The 15,601-nt window shown below is 40.7% G+C and overlaps 1 long non-coding RNA gene across 5 annotated transcripts; it reads left to right on the top strand.

Moving 5' to 3' along the window:
- Positions 1 to 10,805: 10,805 nt before the first annotated feature.
- Positions 10,806 to 15,179, top strand: LOC119268109. Of its 5 annotated transcripts, none has more exons than XR_005132912.1 (6): positions 10,806 to 11,331; positions 11,418 to 11,462; positions 12,310 to 12,415; positions 12,504 to 14,051; positions 14,148 to 14,256; positions 14,773 to 15,179. It is a non-coding gene; the product is annotated as an uncharacterized LOC119268109 (long non-coding RNA). The 5 variants fall into 5 exon arrangements; XR_005132914.1 differs by lacking the exon at positions 11,418 to 11,462 and adding an exon at positions 11,521 to 11,615; XR_005132913.1 differs by lacking the exon at positions 11,418 to 11,462 and adding an exon at positions 11,521 to 11,573.
- Positions 15,180 to 15,601: the final 422 nt, after the last annotated feature.

The following is a 15,601-nucleotide window of genomic DNA, read 5'->3' on the forward strand; positions in this document are numbered from 1 at the left end:
ACGGCCACAGATATGCTTCATCGCACCCTCATCCAACCTACCGGAGCAACTTTTGATGCCCCGTCTATGGCCGCAGATCCGCATCGTCGACACCATCCTTAACCCAACCACCGGAGCAGCTTTACCAACGCCCTTGTCCACGGCCACAGATCCGCTTCGCCCACACCATAGTCCACCCTACCGGAGCCACTCCACAAACACCCTACTCGACGGTTCTGGATCTCCTTACCGGACCCCGACAACCAGCACAGCGTCATCACCCTTGACGTTTCTAACCTGATTCCCACCGTGTGGCATGATGCCAACCATGTGCCACGACCTAGGTACTTGTCACCTTTAAACCCGTACAGCATCACCTACCCGATGTACTTCAAATATACTAACAGGTCGCTGTTACCTTTATGCAGCTGGAAAAAACTACAAGGACGATGTTTCTTTTGGATTTAACAGCTTGGCCAACCAAGATCCTGGACTGAGGCATTGCTATGATCTTGTAAGTGCGTCTCTCTCTCTTGTATTGTTGTGTGCCTGCCAGCGTGCTTTGCTAGGATTTTTTATCAGTAATCCCTTTGTGCAGACAATGATTTCTACTACTCGCTGCTAAATTAGATATGTAGATGTCAAACATGATACTACCTCGTACCTCCGTTCCTAAATATAAGTCTTTCTAGAGGTTCCACTATAAGCTACATACGGAGCAAAATGAGTGAATCTACACTCGAAAATGCATCTATATAAATTTGTATGTGGTCCATACTGGAATCTCTACAAAGACATATATTTAGGAAGAGAGGCAGTACATTACACAAAATCGTAGGTGGCATGTAGGAATTCCAGTGCACTACATTAGGCTCCCTTAGAGTGCATGCTAGTCCAGCACACAGAGTCATGGCTAGTTTATGCTACGCACACAATCATTAATAGGTGGTTTAAATATGTGCAAGGGATATGCCATGCATTATCATGTAGAGCTGTCTGAAATTACCCCTGTCAACTTGCAGACAGGGTTACATAATGAAAAAGTACAAGATGTATGTGGCAATTTCATGGAACATCGCAAAAAAAAGAGGTGGCGGTGAGCCTATACAGTGTGCTATGGTAGGTCACTCCTCCATTGCAATCATCGTGACATGTTATTTGTATGTTAGTTCTATTGGCCAAGTTTCTTAGGGACAGTTATTACGAGTTATCCTAAGAAAATAAGCACATTTGAATATAAGCTCCAGGTAATAAGCCAAGCAGTTCTTTTCATTGTCTTCCTTTCCAGCTTACCTTTGGTATGATCAGTGAAAAGTCAAGATTGCATTGTATTTTTTCATTTTGCTGCCCATATGAAAAATAATTTGACTTGCAAACATCACAAATTGAACCCAGTGCAGTAATTAATATGATAGGAAAACAGACCATCACTATTTGTTCAAAATGCAAATACAAAGCTACCATCTACTTGGCACAATCTACTTTGGTCAATGTCTTCCATAGAGATCCCATTGCCTAATTTAAATGAAGAACACATGACCCACATTTAAATGAAGAACAATTATTTATTGAAATTCGATGCTCCATGTGGCTGGTTATTATCATATAATAGCAACACCTGAAAGCATCATATAGCAGCAGCAGCTCATAGCAACTCATCATACAGCAGCAGCAGTAGCAGTGTGCAATTCATCATATACCAGCAGCAGCTCATAGCAATTCATCATATAGCAGCAGCAGGAGCAGCTCATAGCAATTCATCATATAGCAGCAGCAGGAGCAGCTCATAGCTGTTCATCATACATCAGTAGCAGGAGCAGCTTATAGCAACTCATCATATAGCAGCAGCAGCTCATAGCAATTCATCATATAGCAGCAGCAGCTCATAGCAATTCATTATATAGTAGCAGCAGGAGCAGCTCATAGCAATGCATCATATAGCAGCAGCAGAAGCAACTCATAGAAATTCATCGTATAGTGGATCAGAATGAAAATTTGGCAAAAAATCAGAGGATATCCTCACCTTGTTGGATGAGCTCATCCTTCAACAGCACCTCAAGGCCATGGCCTGGGAGGAGGGGAGGGGGAATAACGTGCCTTTTGCTGCAGTGTGGCATCAGCCATAGTTGTGCGGCGCCCGCCAGAGTAGTGCGTTGGACGGACCACCATGGAGCAGCTACTGGAGACCATGAGCATGAGGGGCGGCGCTAGAGGGAGGAGAAGCCAGGGAGATTTGCCCCTACCTGCAGGCCATGTAGCCTAGCTGGAAAGAGCATCGTCGAGGACCAGGCCAGATGGGACCAGAGGCGGCGGCTCACTTGAGGAACCCTAGGGCTGCAGGCAGGGGATCGAGGTAGAGGGAAAGGGGAGTGGAGATGCAAGCGGGCAGGGCAATGAACGCTTGCGTGTTTGTTTTTACTTGAGGGTCAGGTGTGACGCGGGAGTGAGCAGTTGCATTTTAAGTGTAATATAGGCAGACAACAGAGTCATTTCACTATTCCCCTTCCCTTTAATTTTTTGTGAGCTTCTACCCGAAACACCCCCCTCCAAAGCAAAATAAGTTAATCCCAAGCCCATAACTCAAAAATGACTTCTTTACATCTTTTATGGCTTATTTTGACAATAAGCCCTGAAAAGGCGGAATCGAACTGGCCCTTAACCTCCAATTCAATTGTGCATGCAATGATGAATCACTCATGCCTGCTATAGTGTAGATTTATGCATCATCATATATGGCATAACCTAATACATGTGCATTCCATTGTAGAATATGGAATATGCAATGCTTATGTTAGTTCATACGTTGCACATGATGTTTAAATGCCCCTTACATTTGGTCAGTCAAGTGATGGTCTTTAAGCCTCCTTCTTTGCTTCTTTTCTTGATATGTAAGATTTTCTCACACATATGTTCAATTGTTGTTTGCATCAGCCAGCCATACTAGCACTGTTTGCTTTGATTACTTGTTGTTCTTGAACTAACACTCTAACAGAGCTTGTCAACGATTTAAACACTAAGGGCTGCTGTAGTGGGGCCTTGTCTAACTCATAGGTGACATAAAGGTTTGGCTGTACACTAAAGTAGGCTCTCCAAGAATACCTGGAGATCCAGTTCGAAGGTATGCCTAGTTTTTACATAGTGCAAACATAGTAAATGCTCATTTCATTGTGTGCAAGTGTAAGAGATGTGGCATGTTTCATTATGTGGTATTGTTTTGTTATAATCTCATCCTTTTGTGTTGTTCATAGACTGGAAAGTATGCATATTTATCTTCCAAGGAGACGAGTAACTAGTTTGTGTCACCTTGCAGAGGGGGTGCAATGAAGATAAGATTGAGGATTTCCATGTACAAAATGTTAGGAAGGAGCCTTGCAAGAGAAGTAGGAGCTGCACTAAGCCTGTTCAACCAGTTAAGGTAAGTCACTTTATCCAACTCAACAACTCAATTCCTTGTTTGTTTCAAGCATAGTTAATTTGCTCTTTTCAATTGCTTTATTTGTCCTTAGTTAATGAGATGCCCAAACAATGATGCCTGATGTTGGGTACTTGTATAACTATTAGTTGACATAATTAAAGGCCTTACCATTTAGTTACTCTGGCGAAGTGTGCCTGAAGCTTTGAAGTCTATTAACCAACTATTATTGCATGAGGCTCACAATCTAGTTTATACTAGGCTAATGATTGCATAGTTTTGCTTGTTGTAGTAGGTTTATATGAATCCCTCTGCTATTCATTATGCTCCCTAAGACTTTAATTGAGCTACAGAATGGCCAACTGCTTGCTTACTTATACGCAACATGTTGTCTAAATTTGTAACTTGTCTGTGTTTCGGATTGGGCCCCAACATCGTGCTCCTCTGGTGAGCTAAGAGAGATTTCTGTATGCAGGCTGCACAGACTACCTTTTTTATAATTTTTAAAATATCACCTGCTTATGCTTCATGACGTGTAACATTATTGTTAGTCCTATTTTGCCATGTACAAAATAGTATGTCTTGCTCGCTTCACTATTGTAACTATATTTTTGCCCTAGTCATGTGTACTTACAGAAATATTTCACGATGAAGTGACATCAACACAAAGATCTATGAGCAGTGCGGCATGTCCGCTACTGAATGATTATGGATTGGAATTGGAATGTGCTGATGTTCTCGAGCATCAACTAGAGGTGGCAAGACAATGTGTACATGATTCTCAACATACAATCAACAAGTTGAGACTGTACATGCATGTATTAGATGAAGGAGTCAAAAAATGAAACAAGACACTGAGGTAACCACGAAGGAATTGGAGATTTTGCAGACTGAAATTTGTGCTATCTGAATCCGGCCAATCCTTTTTTCTGAAGAGATTATAGTTCAAATGGTAAGTTATGTTGATGCGTGTCCATGATGTATGAGATTTATTTGTCCAGTGTATGTAATTTGTTGTTTGTGTATGCTTTATAATCACTGGTGTCGAACTATAATGCCCAATGGGTATATTCAGCTATAATTTCTTTATTGTATAGTGTACGATTATTCTATGTTTCTATGCTTTTTATTGTATAGTGTATGTTTTTAGAGGCGATAGTATAGAGTAGGATAATTCTTGAATATGCTATATCGTTGAAACGGGGGCCAACACGCCCAAACATTTCCTGGACGCCATACAAATGAACAAACATGTGCAGTCAAAGTGTTCCTTAATTGGGCTGGTCAAAATAATATTAAGTGGATCCCAAATGGGCCCACCGTAAAAACGGCTCTTAGCAGGCCGTCAACAGGCCTAAAGCTCGATAGGGTCGTATACATGGAAATGGCATGTGGGCCTTTAGTAGGCCCAAATAAATGTCAATTTTGTCTTGGCCCTTTTACTTTATGGGCCAGTAAGAGGCCAAAAGTGTTATGGGCCAGAGGAGGCCCAATTTGCAAACTAGGCTTTTAACAGGCCGAAAGTCGTGTTGGGCTGAAATGATGCCCTGCAGAACATGGGCCCTAATGGACCTAAAGTCAAAGTCCCAACTGTTGTGCGGGCCCTTAACAGGCCGAGAGACAAAATGGGCTAAGAGTTGGCCCATTTACCGAATGGGCTGAGGACAGGCCTAAAGTCACAGCGGGCTAGAATTGGCCCAACTGCAGAATGGGCTAAGAAAAGGCCGAAAGATGTTCCGAGTCATTAATGGGTTGGAACGGACGATGGGCTGCTAACAGGCCGAAAGAAGCTCGGGCCGCAATTGGGCCCAAAAACATAGTGGGCCGTTAATGGGCTTAACTGATGATGGGCTGGAAATTGTCGAATCTAGAATGGGCCTTTCATGGGCCGTACTTGTAATGGGCCTGACTCAAGTAGGCCGCTAATGGGTCGGCCCGCTTATTTTGGCAGGCCTGGCCTTTTCACCGGAATGGGCCTCTGTTGGGCCGTGCCACGTGTCGATGTATCATAGGCGCCTCCTGTCTAATGAGTGGATGAGATCTGTCCCAGCGGTGAGCCAACACGTGTTTCCTCCGGCCAATGAGAATTTACACGTGGAAAATCCCCATTGGTCCGGTCTGTTAATGGGTTATCAGATCCAAAATCGGACCCAATAGCTTAACGGCGAGCCGTTACGGTCGATGCCACGTGTCGGTCACCCTTGACGAAAGCACTTCTATGACGCGCGTTTTATCGTCATGGAAGTGGACACTTGCGTGATGATAATTTTCATAATGTCATGGAACACTTCTACGACAGCACAGGTATGACTATCTTGATTCTGTCATAAAATCATCATGGATGTACATGCATGACAGAAAACGTGACCTACTGTGAGAAACATGTATCATCACGGAAGTGTCTTTTTTTTGTAGTGAAGTAAAGTTACCGATAGACGAAGACGAAAGAGGGGATGCCTTCCGGGGCATCCCCAAGCTTAGGCTCTTGGTTGTCCTTGAATATTACCTTGCAGTGCCTTGAGCATCCCCAAGCTTAGGCTCTTGCCACTCCTTATTCCATAGTCCATGAAATCCTTACCCAAAATTTGAAAACTTCACAACACAAAACTCAATAGAAAATCTCGTAAGCTCCGTTAGTATAAGAAAATAAATCACCACTTTTTGTACAGTTGTGAACTCATTCTTTATTTATATTGGTGTAATATCTACTGTATTCCAACTTTTCCATGGTTCATACCCCTCGATACTAGTCATAAATGCATCAAAATAAGCAAACAACACGCGAAAAACAGAATCTGTCAAAAACAGAACAATTTGTAGTATTCTGTAATCCCCCTATACTTCTATAACTCCAAAAATCCTGAAAACTATGGACGACCTAAAATTTTTGTTTATTAATATTGTGTACAAAATTAAAGAATTTATCACGTTCCAGCAGCTCAGATCAATTATGTCACTCGGCGCAAAAGTTTCTGTTTTTCAGCAAGATCAAATCAACTATCACCATATGCTATCCCAAAGGTCTTACTTGGCAAAAACACTAATTAAAACATAAAAACCACATCTAACCAGAGGCTAAATGAATTATTTAAAGCAAAACAGGACCTAAAAAGAAAAAAGAAAAAGAAAATTGGGTTGCCTCCCGGCAAGTGCTATTGTTTAACACCCCTAGCTAGGCATAAAACATGGATAGATCTAAGTATTATCATCTTTGGAATGCAATCCATAAGTGGCTCTCATAATAGATTCATCAGGCAATTTAATTTGCTTTCTAGGAAAGTGTTCCATGCCTTTCCTTAACGGAAATTAAAATCTAATGTATCCTTCTTTCATATCAATAATTGCACCAATCGTTCTAAGGAAAGGTCTACCAAGAATAATAGGACATGTAGGATTGCAATCTATATCAAGAACAATGAAATCTACGGGCACATAATTCCTATTTTCAACAATAAAAACATCATTAATTCTTCCCATAGGTTTATTAATAGTGGAATATGCAAGATGCAAATTTAAGGAACAATCATCAAATTCACAAAAAGCTAACACATCAAATAAAGTGTTTTGGAATCGTGGAAAGACTAGCACCCAAATCACACAAAGCATGGAATTCATAATCTTTAATCTTAATCTTAATAGTAGGTTCCCACTCATCATAAAGTTTTCTAGGAATAGAAACTTCCAATTCAAGCTTTTCTTCAAAATATTTCATCATAGCATCAACGATATGTTTAGTAAAAGCTTTGTTTTGATTATAAGCATGAGGAGAATTCAACATGGATTGAAATAAGGAAATACAATCTATTAAAGAACAATTATGATAATTAAATTTCTTTAAATCCAAAAGAGTGGGTTCATTGCTACTTAAAGTTTTGACCTCTCCAATCCCACTTTTATCAATTTTAGCATCGGGATCTAAAAACTCTAAATCATTGGGACACCTTTTAACAAAAGTTGACTCATCTGCAGTCCCATCTTTATCAAGATTTATATTGGAAAACAAAGATTCAATAGGATTCACATCAATCACTTTAAGATCTTCATCATTATTTTCACGAAAACTAGAAGAACACGATTTTATTAACCAATCTTTTTAGCACGCATCTAAGCAGTTCTTTATTTGCACTCATCAATGGAAATTCTCATGGCTTTGAGAGACTCATTGATATCACGCTTAGGTGAATAGATCTGAGTTTCAAAGAATCAACATCAAGAGAAATTCTATTCACGTTCCTAGCCAAATCATCAATCTTAAGCAATTTTTCTTCAATCAAAGCATTGAAATTCTTTTGCGAACTCATAAATTCTTTAACACTATTCTCAAAATCAGAGGGCATCTTATTATAATTTCCATAAGAATTGTTATAGGAATTACCATAATTATTAGAGGAATTACTAGGAAATGGCCTAGGATTAGAATTACCTCTATACGCATTATTACCAAAATTGTTCCTACCAACAATATTCACATCCATAGATTCATTATTATTTTCAATCAAAGTGGACAAATGCATATGATTAGGATCAGTAGGAGCACTCTTACTAGCAAATAATTTCATAAGCTCATCCATCTTTCCACTCAAAACATTAATCTCTTCAATCGCATGCACTTTGTTACTAGTGGAAGATCTTTCGGTATGCCATTGAGAATAATTAACCATACTATTATCTAGTAGTTTAGTAGCCTCTCCTAAAGTAATTTCCATAAAAGTACCTCCCGCGGCCGAATCTAAAAGATTTATAGAAGCAAAATTCAAGCCAGCATAAAAGTTTTGCATAATCATCCACAAATTCAAACCATGAGTAGGGCAATTTCGTATCATCAATTTCATCATCTCCTAAGATTGTGCAACATGTTCATGATCAAATTGCTTAAAATTCATAATATCGTTCCTAAGGGAGATGATCTTAGCGGGAGGAAATTACTTGGAAATAAAAGCATCTTTACACTTATTACATGAATCAATACTATTTTTAGGCAAAGATGAAAACCAAGTTTTAGCATGATCTCGAAGTGAGAATGGAAATAGCTTCAATTTAACAATATCATTATCCACAACTTTTTGCATATCACACAAATCAATGAAATTGTTTAGAGGGGATGTTGCATCTTCACTTGGAAGGTCGGAAAATTGATCTTTCATAATAAGATTCAGCAAAGCGGCAATAATTTCACAAGATTCTGCATTAGTAGCGGGAGCAATCGGAGTACTAATAAAATCATTGTTGTTGGTATTGGAAAAGTCACACAATTTGGCATTATCTTGAGCCATCGTGACAAAGCAAGCAATCCAACACACAAGCACAGAAAAAGCAAGTGGATAAGATGAACAGAAGAGAGGCGAAGAAAAGGAAAATCTTTTCGAAAATCATTTTAGAAGTGGGTGAGAGTAAAACGAGAGGTGAATGGCGAATTATGTAATGCAAGGGATGAGAGTTTATGATGGGTACTTGGTATGTCTCAGCTTGGCGTAGATCTCCCCGACAACGGTGCTAGAAATCCTTCCTGCTACCTCTTGAGCTTGCGTTGGTTTTTCCCTTGAAGAGGAAAGGGTGATGCAGCAAAGTAGAGTAAGTATTTCCCTTAGATTTTGAGAACCAAGGTATCAATCCAGTAGGAGACAATGCACAAGCCATTGAATACCTGCACAAACAAACACCAACTTGCACCCAACGCGATAAAGGGGTTCTCAATCCCTTGACGGTTATTTGCAAAGTGAGATTTGATATAGATGAATAAACGGTAAAGTAATATTTTTGGTATTTTTGGTTTATAGATCGGAGAGTACAAGATTGCAAAGAAAGTAAATAGGAAACTAAAATTGTAGATCGGAAACATATATGATGGAAAGTAGAAGATTATATGATGGAAAATGGACCCGGGGCCATAGGTTTCACTAGAGGCTTCTCTCAAGATAGAAAATATTACGGTGGGTGAACAAATTATTGCCGAGCAATTGATAGAAAGCGCAAAGTTATGACGATATCTAAGGCAATTATCATGAATATAGGCATCACGTCTGTGTCAAGTAGACCGAAATGATTCTGCATCTACTACTATTACTCCACACATCGATCGACTCCTCCCTGCAGCTAGAGTATTAAGTTCATAAGAAGAGAGTGACGCATTAAGTAAGATGACATGATGTAGCGGGATAAACTCAAGCAATATGATGAAACCCCCATCTTGTTATCCTCGATGGCAACAATACAATACGTGTCGGTTCCCCTTCTGTCACTAGGATCGAGCACCGCAAGATTGAACCCAAAGCTAAGCACTTCTCCCATTGCAATAAAACCAATCTAGTTGGCCAAACCAAATCGATAGTTCGAAGAGACTTGCAAAGATATCAAATCATGCATATAAGAATTAAGAGGAGATTCAAATAATATGCATAGATAAGTTGATCATAAATCCACAATTCATCGGATCTCGGCAAACACACCGCAAAAGAAGTATTACATCGAATAGATCTCCAAGAACATCAAGGAGAACATGGTATTGAGAATCAAAGAGAGAAAAGAAGCCATCTAGCTACTAGTTATGGACCCGTAGGTCTGTGGTAAACTGCTCACGCTTCATCGGAGAGGAAATGGTGTTGATATAGAAGCCCTTCTTGATCGAATAACCCTCCGGCAGGACGCCGGAAAAGGCCTCTAGATGAGATCTCACGGGTACAGAAGGTTGCAGCTGTGGAAAAGTGGTTTTGAGGCTCCATTAGAAGGTTTTGGGGTATTTGAGAATATATATAGGAGGAAGAAATAGGTCGGTGGAGTCATGAGGGGCCCACAAGGGTCGGGGGCGCGCCCTACCCCCTGGGCGCGCCCTCCGTCCTTGTGGGTGCCTCATGGCTTTCCTAACATGTACTCCAAGTCCTCTGGATGTCTCCTGGTCCAAGAAAAATCATCGCAAAAGTTTTATTCCGTTTGGACTCCGTTTGGTATTCCTTTTCCGCGAAACTCTAAAACAAGGAAAAAACAGGAACTGGCACTGGGCTTTAGGTTAATCGGTTAGTCCCAAAATTAATATAAAATAGCATATTAATGCATATAGAACATCCAAAACAGATAATATAATAGCATGAAACAATCAAAAATTATAAATACGTTGGAGACGTATCACACGCCAATATCTTTCTTTCAGCCACGCCTATCTTTTTGGTGGTAGACATCCTTATATCCTGGAACGTGCCTTTCCTCTTGCCACTTTGGCAACCCTTAATGATTTTCATTATCAGAAAAGGGCAATGCCAGCAGACCCAGCTTTCCACCGCTATTCTATCATCATTAGAGTTACTAAGCTCCCACGATTTACTGCCCTGCGGTTGATCGAGGCTTTAGGCGGCGCTCCAGGCCCCATCTGTAAGGGAATAAATCATAGACAGAGTTGGTTTGACCATACACGTCAGTTCGCTGATCTCTCCAACCTATCGGCTCCTTCCCCTAATCCTGATCCTCTTCTGCCTAACGCCGCGGGTGTCCGCCATCAGCAGAGATAAGCGCCCCTGATCCCTCAGTCCATCCTAGCTTGATCTGCTCAGCCTTCGCCTTCCGTCGTGTCGCCGCCTCCGCCCTCACACCCGCCTCCTCTGCGATGCTGCATCGCACCCCAGGTCCCCACCCATCTTTGCTCCTCTGCCCCGTTGTGTCGTCGCTGAGTCGCGCCTCTGCGGGTCGGTGCTAGGGGATTTGTTCCATGCGACACTTGTTCGTCTCGCCTCGGCGTCAGGAAAGGATTCCTCCTTCACCTCCTGTGCACCGCCACTAACCCACTACCGCGCCACCTGACCCATCTCTCTCCACGGTGAGGCAATGGCCGAGCGGCAGCGATGCTAGGAGCCTGTAAAGGAGACAACACAAGTTTCCATGGCCCTAGCCGTGCCCCCACGCTGCCGAGGAGGACGCACTGCGGCAGTGCGCTCGCTGCAATGGTCAACAAGGTTAGCGTCTGCCATATCATTTAACCTTGCTCATTCTGGCATTGATTCGGATTTGAAGAAGTAGACCATAATTCGACGTGTTATAGATTTGTAGTGCGCGCATGGAATTGTTGTATATGCTTCTTAAGGAGGTAAATAAATCTCCATCCACTTTTGTGTGTACTCATGACCTCCCTGAACAATTTTCAGTTTGGAAGTTTGCGTGCTTCACTACTGCTTGTGGACTAACATCATTTGGCAGTGTATGTTGTGTCATCTCTTAGCTCATAAGTGTTCATCTGAAGGTAGAGGATTACTCCATATGCTAGAAAAACATAATTCCAACTCTCCCGTGTATTATTTGGCATGGATGGATAAAATCACATAATGCTAGTTGCATGATTGCATCGTTCATGTTGTGCCTAACGTTTTAGATTCTGATTTTGAGTATCTAGGATGATCCAACTCATACTTATTGAAAGAAGTAAGAACGAATACCTTCCCTTGATTTATCTCTGTTCTGTCCCTTGAGGTTGCATTCTTCATTCAACAAGTTTTATTGTGTGACATTTCAATTATTATCTATTGAGTGTAGATAACAAAGAACTTCATTATTTTGTCTCCACTTGTTTACTTATGTTGGATCATCGCCTGGTTACTAACTATAATAAAAGAATAAAAGAAGTGAAGCATAGTGACATATAGCAGTGGCTTCTTCCTGACAGGCTGGCTGCAATGAAGTACTAAACTACCATACGTCCATAACACTACACTCCTAAACAAGCAAGTGCCGGCCATGGTTGCAGCCCACTGCATCCCCATGTGCACATAACTAGAATTTTTGCTTAACTACCCTTTCCTTTTCTTTCCTGTCAGTTTTTTAGAAACCAAATGTATGATCTTCAGATGCTTATTTAGTACATCACCAATAGAAATTTTGTTTTGCGGAAATACTTCTTCCTGCCAAGAAAATCTTTAGCTTCCTTTCCTTTAATGCAGGAAATCCACATTGTCTGAAACTGCAACTTATTATAGAAGCTCACAAGCCATGGATTATCGTCAGCCGGGTAGTTGTCATCAGGGCGCCAAGCCGCCAACCATGCTGGTATGCATGTTTCTTGCTGGACTAGGTGTGTCTATGTTTTTCCCTTTTTGTAGGGTTGTGTCCGTTAGCTTGGTTGCTTTTCTTGCAGCCGCCGCATTGGTGGATGGTTCTGCTGGTGTGTCCCATGGTGGCGATGTTGAGGCTAAGGCGTGGGTGGGTGTGCCTGGTCTTTTCGCTCATGGTGGCTACGCCGAGGCACGGGTTGTTGCGCCTGATCCTGTCGCTCATGGTGGCGATGGTGACGTGTGTGTGTGTGTGTGGATGTGCTTGCTCTTTTCGAGCATAGTGACGTCGTTGAGTGTTACCACCAAAAGAAAAGGATTAATACCTCTGCAGGTGCTTATCTATTTGGGTTTTGGGATTTGATGCATATGTACCATGGGTAAGCCCACGATTATCAAAACTCCAACCAAGTAGTACTTTATTTATTACAAATTGTTCTTTGACTGTACTTATGCAATTGAATTGGCAACATTTCACTATGTAGCAATGGAATATGACAAATAAATAGAAATTCTATTTCGTCCGGTATACCACAAATTGTCACCAGCAGAACATGAAGTTATATCTTCTCTCTCCCAATCTTTGTTGAATTTTATGAAAATTCTTTATCTTATATTGTATTACCTCCCGTAAATTTGTAACAATTGGTAGTGGATGGCAGGATGTTTTTTAATTGTCCTCTGAATTTAGGCAAAGGTTATTTTTAGGAGATCTTGAAAGGGAATTTTGTCTCCTAGAGTTAGTGATTGCTGGTTATGTTGTTTAGTTACCATGAATCCTCTAGCCTATAGAATACTAGTTTCACATTGTCAAATTAAATTTCTCCTTTGTGGATAAGTAAAGGTAAAATAATGCTAAAATTTGACTTGTAATTTGAAGGTCATATTGCCAACATTTTCCATGGGAGGTATAAACTAATCCGAATTTCTACAATTTTATTAGCTTAATACTAGAAGTCAAGTTTACCTTCCAAACACTTTTAGTTATCTAGACAACAAGTTTTCCAGTTTAAGGAATCATGGGCTAGCTAAGGAAATAAAGAAATGCAAGATTACTGTCGCTAATCATTATTATGTTAAATTTCACAATGCTTAGAAATTGCGTTGTACTATGTTTCACGATACATGAAAACTGGCAACATGTGAATATATAGTGTGGGAACTTCTGAAAGAAGTTACTGCAGAGCTAAAGTGTAGGCTTATATATTCAGCTAATGGATTTGTGTTTCTTTTATTGAATGTTCCACTTGATGTCTGACAACTCCATATGTGGCACACCCAACCACCAACTTTGGACTGTGCATTTGTCTTAAACATGGGAAGATGGTGTTGGATCTCCAATTGGTGGTGTTGGGGCAGCCTACAACAACAAAGCCTTTAGTCCCAAACAAGTTGGGGTTAGGCTAGATGTGAAACCCATAAGATCTCGCGGCCAACTGATGGCTCTGGCACATGAATAGCAAGCTACACGGTGCAAATCTAGAATTGGATGGAATTGTAGAAGAGAGTGCACATCTACTAGATGGGCTCGCTGCTGTCATTTCTTTAGGTGTTCGCCGACCAGATTGCAGCTGTGGAGGCGGCCTAACAACTTATGCTCCTTTGATGGATGAAGATTATAACATGAGCCAACGGTATTGTGACAATCATGTCGCTAGAGCCCTATAAGTTCCATTGATTCAATACATATTATAGAAGTTGTTGTCATTTGAACTATTTTCTTCTTTTAGCTATGGCTCATGTTCAACGGTTTGTCCTCTTGTGCCAATCTGCGACATGGCGTTGTTCAAAAGTCATCTTGGTAACTAAAGGGGTGTTGAAGGCTTCTCCGAGCTGCAGGTGAAATACTTTATTGTCCTGCATTTTTATATGACAGAATTTAGGATTGGATCTTATTCATGGCACTTGACAGTTTTTCATATCCCTGGTTGTATAGATTTTGAATGCATGCAAAGGTAAACTAAGAAAATTTAATGAGGTATCATATACAGAACTACAAAGGCCTCGAGAGATCGTTCTGACTTGCCCACTCGGCTTATAACATGATAAAATACATGAGACATATAGAGAAAAAGTGAGGTTCATGGGCATCAAGCAGCCAAACTACCTAAAAGTGAGGTTCATATCAAGTTAAACGATTTTTTTGTTTGATGACAGTGTTGTATTTGTAAATGCTGATGAGAGAACTTTTCTCTAATTGTTAAGATATTGCTAAGCACCAATCACCAAAGATACAAAATGGTGGTGTTCTAGATGCAAGTATATTTAATGTCAACATTACTAAGCACTGGGTAGTTTTTTTGGTTTCATATTCTTTTGTGTCATGTTCATGCTAATTGCTTGTGCTGCTAACAGGGTCTGCCTAGAAGTATTCTGGACTTCATCATCGGAATTACTGTCTATAATGTTGTGAATTTGCTATCATCGTACGTAGTATCATCAAGTTAGCTGATCTTTGATTTTCACTATTACCGTGGATGTTCTACTATATAAAAAATCTGCAATGTCAGCATGCTGCTCCAGATGCCATTTCATACTATTTCTAAAGTGTGTTGTCCATTCACTTGAGGCTAGAATCTTACTTGATTGTTGGCCATATTGCATTTTTGTTTTTTCCTCAGGACATGTATCCATTTTGGACTCAATTAGCTTTGCTCGGATTCTGAATGTATTAGTGAGAGATCATTGTAGTTCTGGTGGCAATGCCATCACTGCTGAATATGTAAAACAGGAGACGATAAATGCTCTATATTTGAGAGTCATTCTCATCCCTAAACTATATATATTTATTATAATGGCTCGACTGCAAGACCATACAAACAAAACAATCAACAAAATAATGCCACCCAGCCACACGCAATTTAACCAAACAGCGCAGCAAAGCGCGCGTACGCTTCTAGTATCACCTATTCCTGGATGAGTACAGTCCCCTTTCGTCTTCTTGATGATGATGTAGCCATGACATTCGTGTCTCGCTACATGATCACCGAGTACGTCTTCGCCCCGATCCAGTCAAGGATGGCACTTGTGCCAAGCCAGCACTTGGTGTAGCTATGTTTACACCAACCCCTCTACACGTGATCCATCTTCATGCACACCGTCAGAGCATGTTAGGTCGTAGTAGCGGAGTTTTCGCATGATTTGTGTGCTTAAGTAGGCATGCATATTATGGTGAACAGCAGTA

This window comes from Triticum dicoccoides, chromosome 3A (assembly GCF_002162155.2).
Source record: "Triticum dicoccoides isolate Atlit2015 ecotype Zavitan chromosome 3A, WEW_v2.0, whole genome shotgun sequence".
Classification (NCBI taxonomy): domain Eukaryota; kingdom Viridiplantae; phylum Streptophyta; class Magnoliopsida; order Poales; family Poaceae; genus Triticum; species Triticum dicoccoides.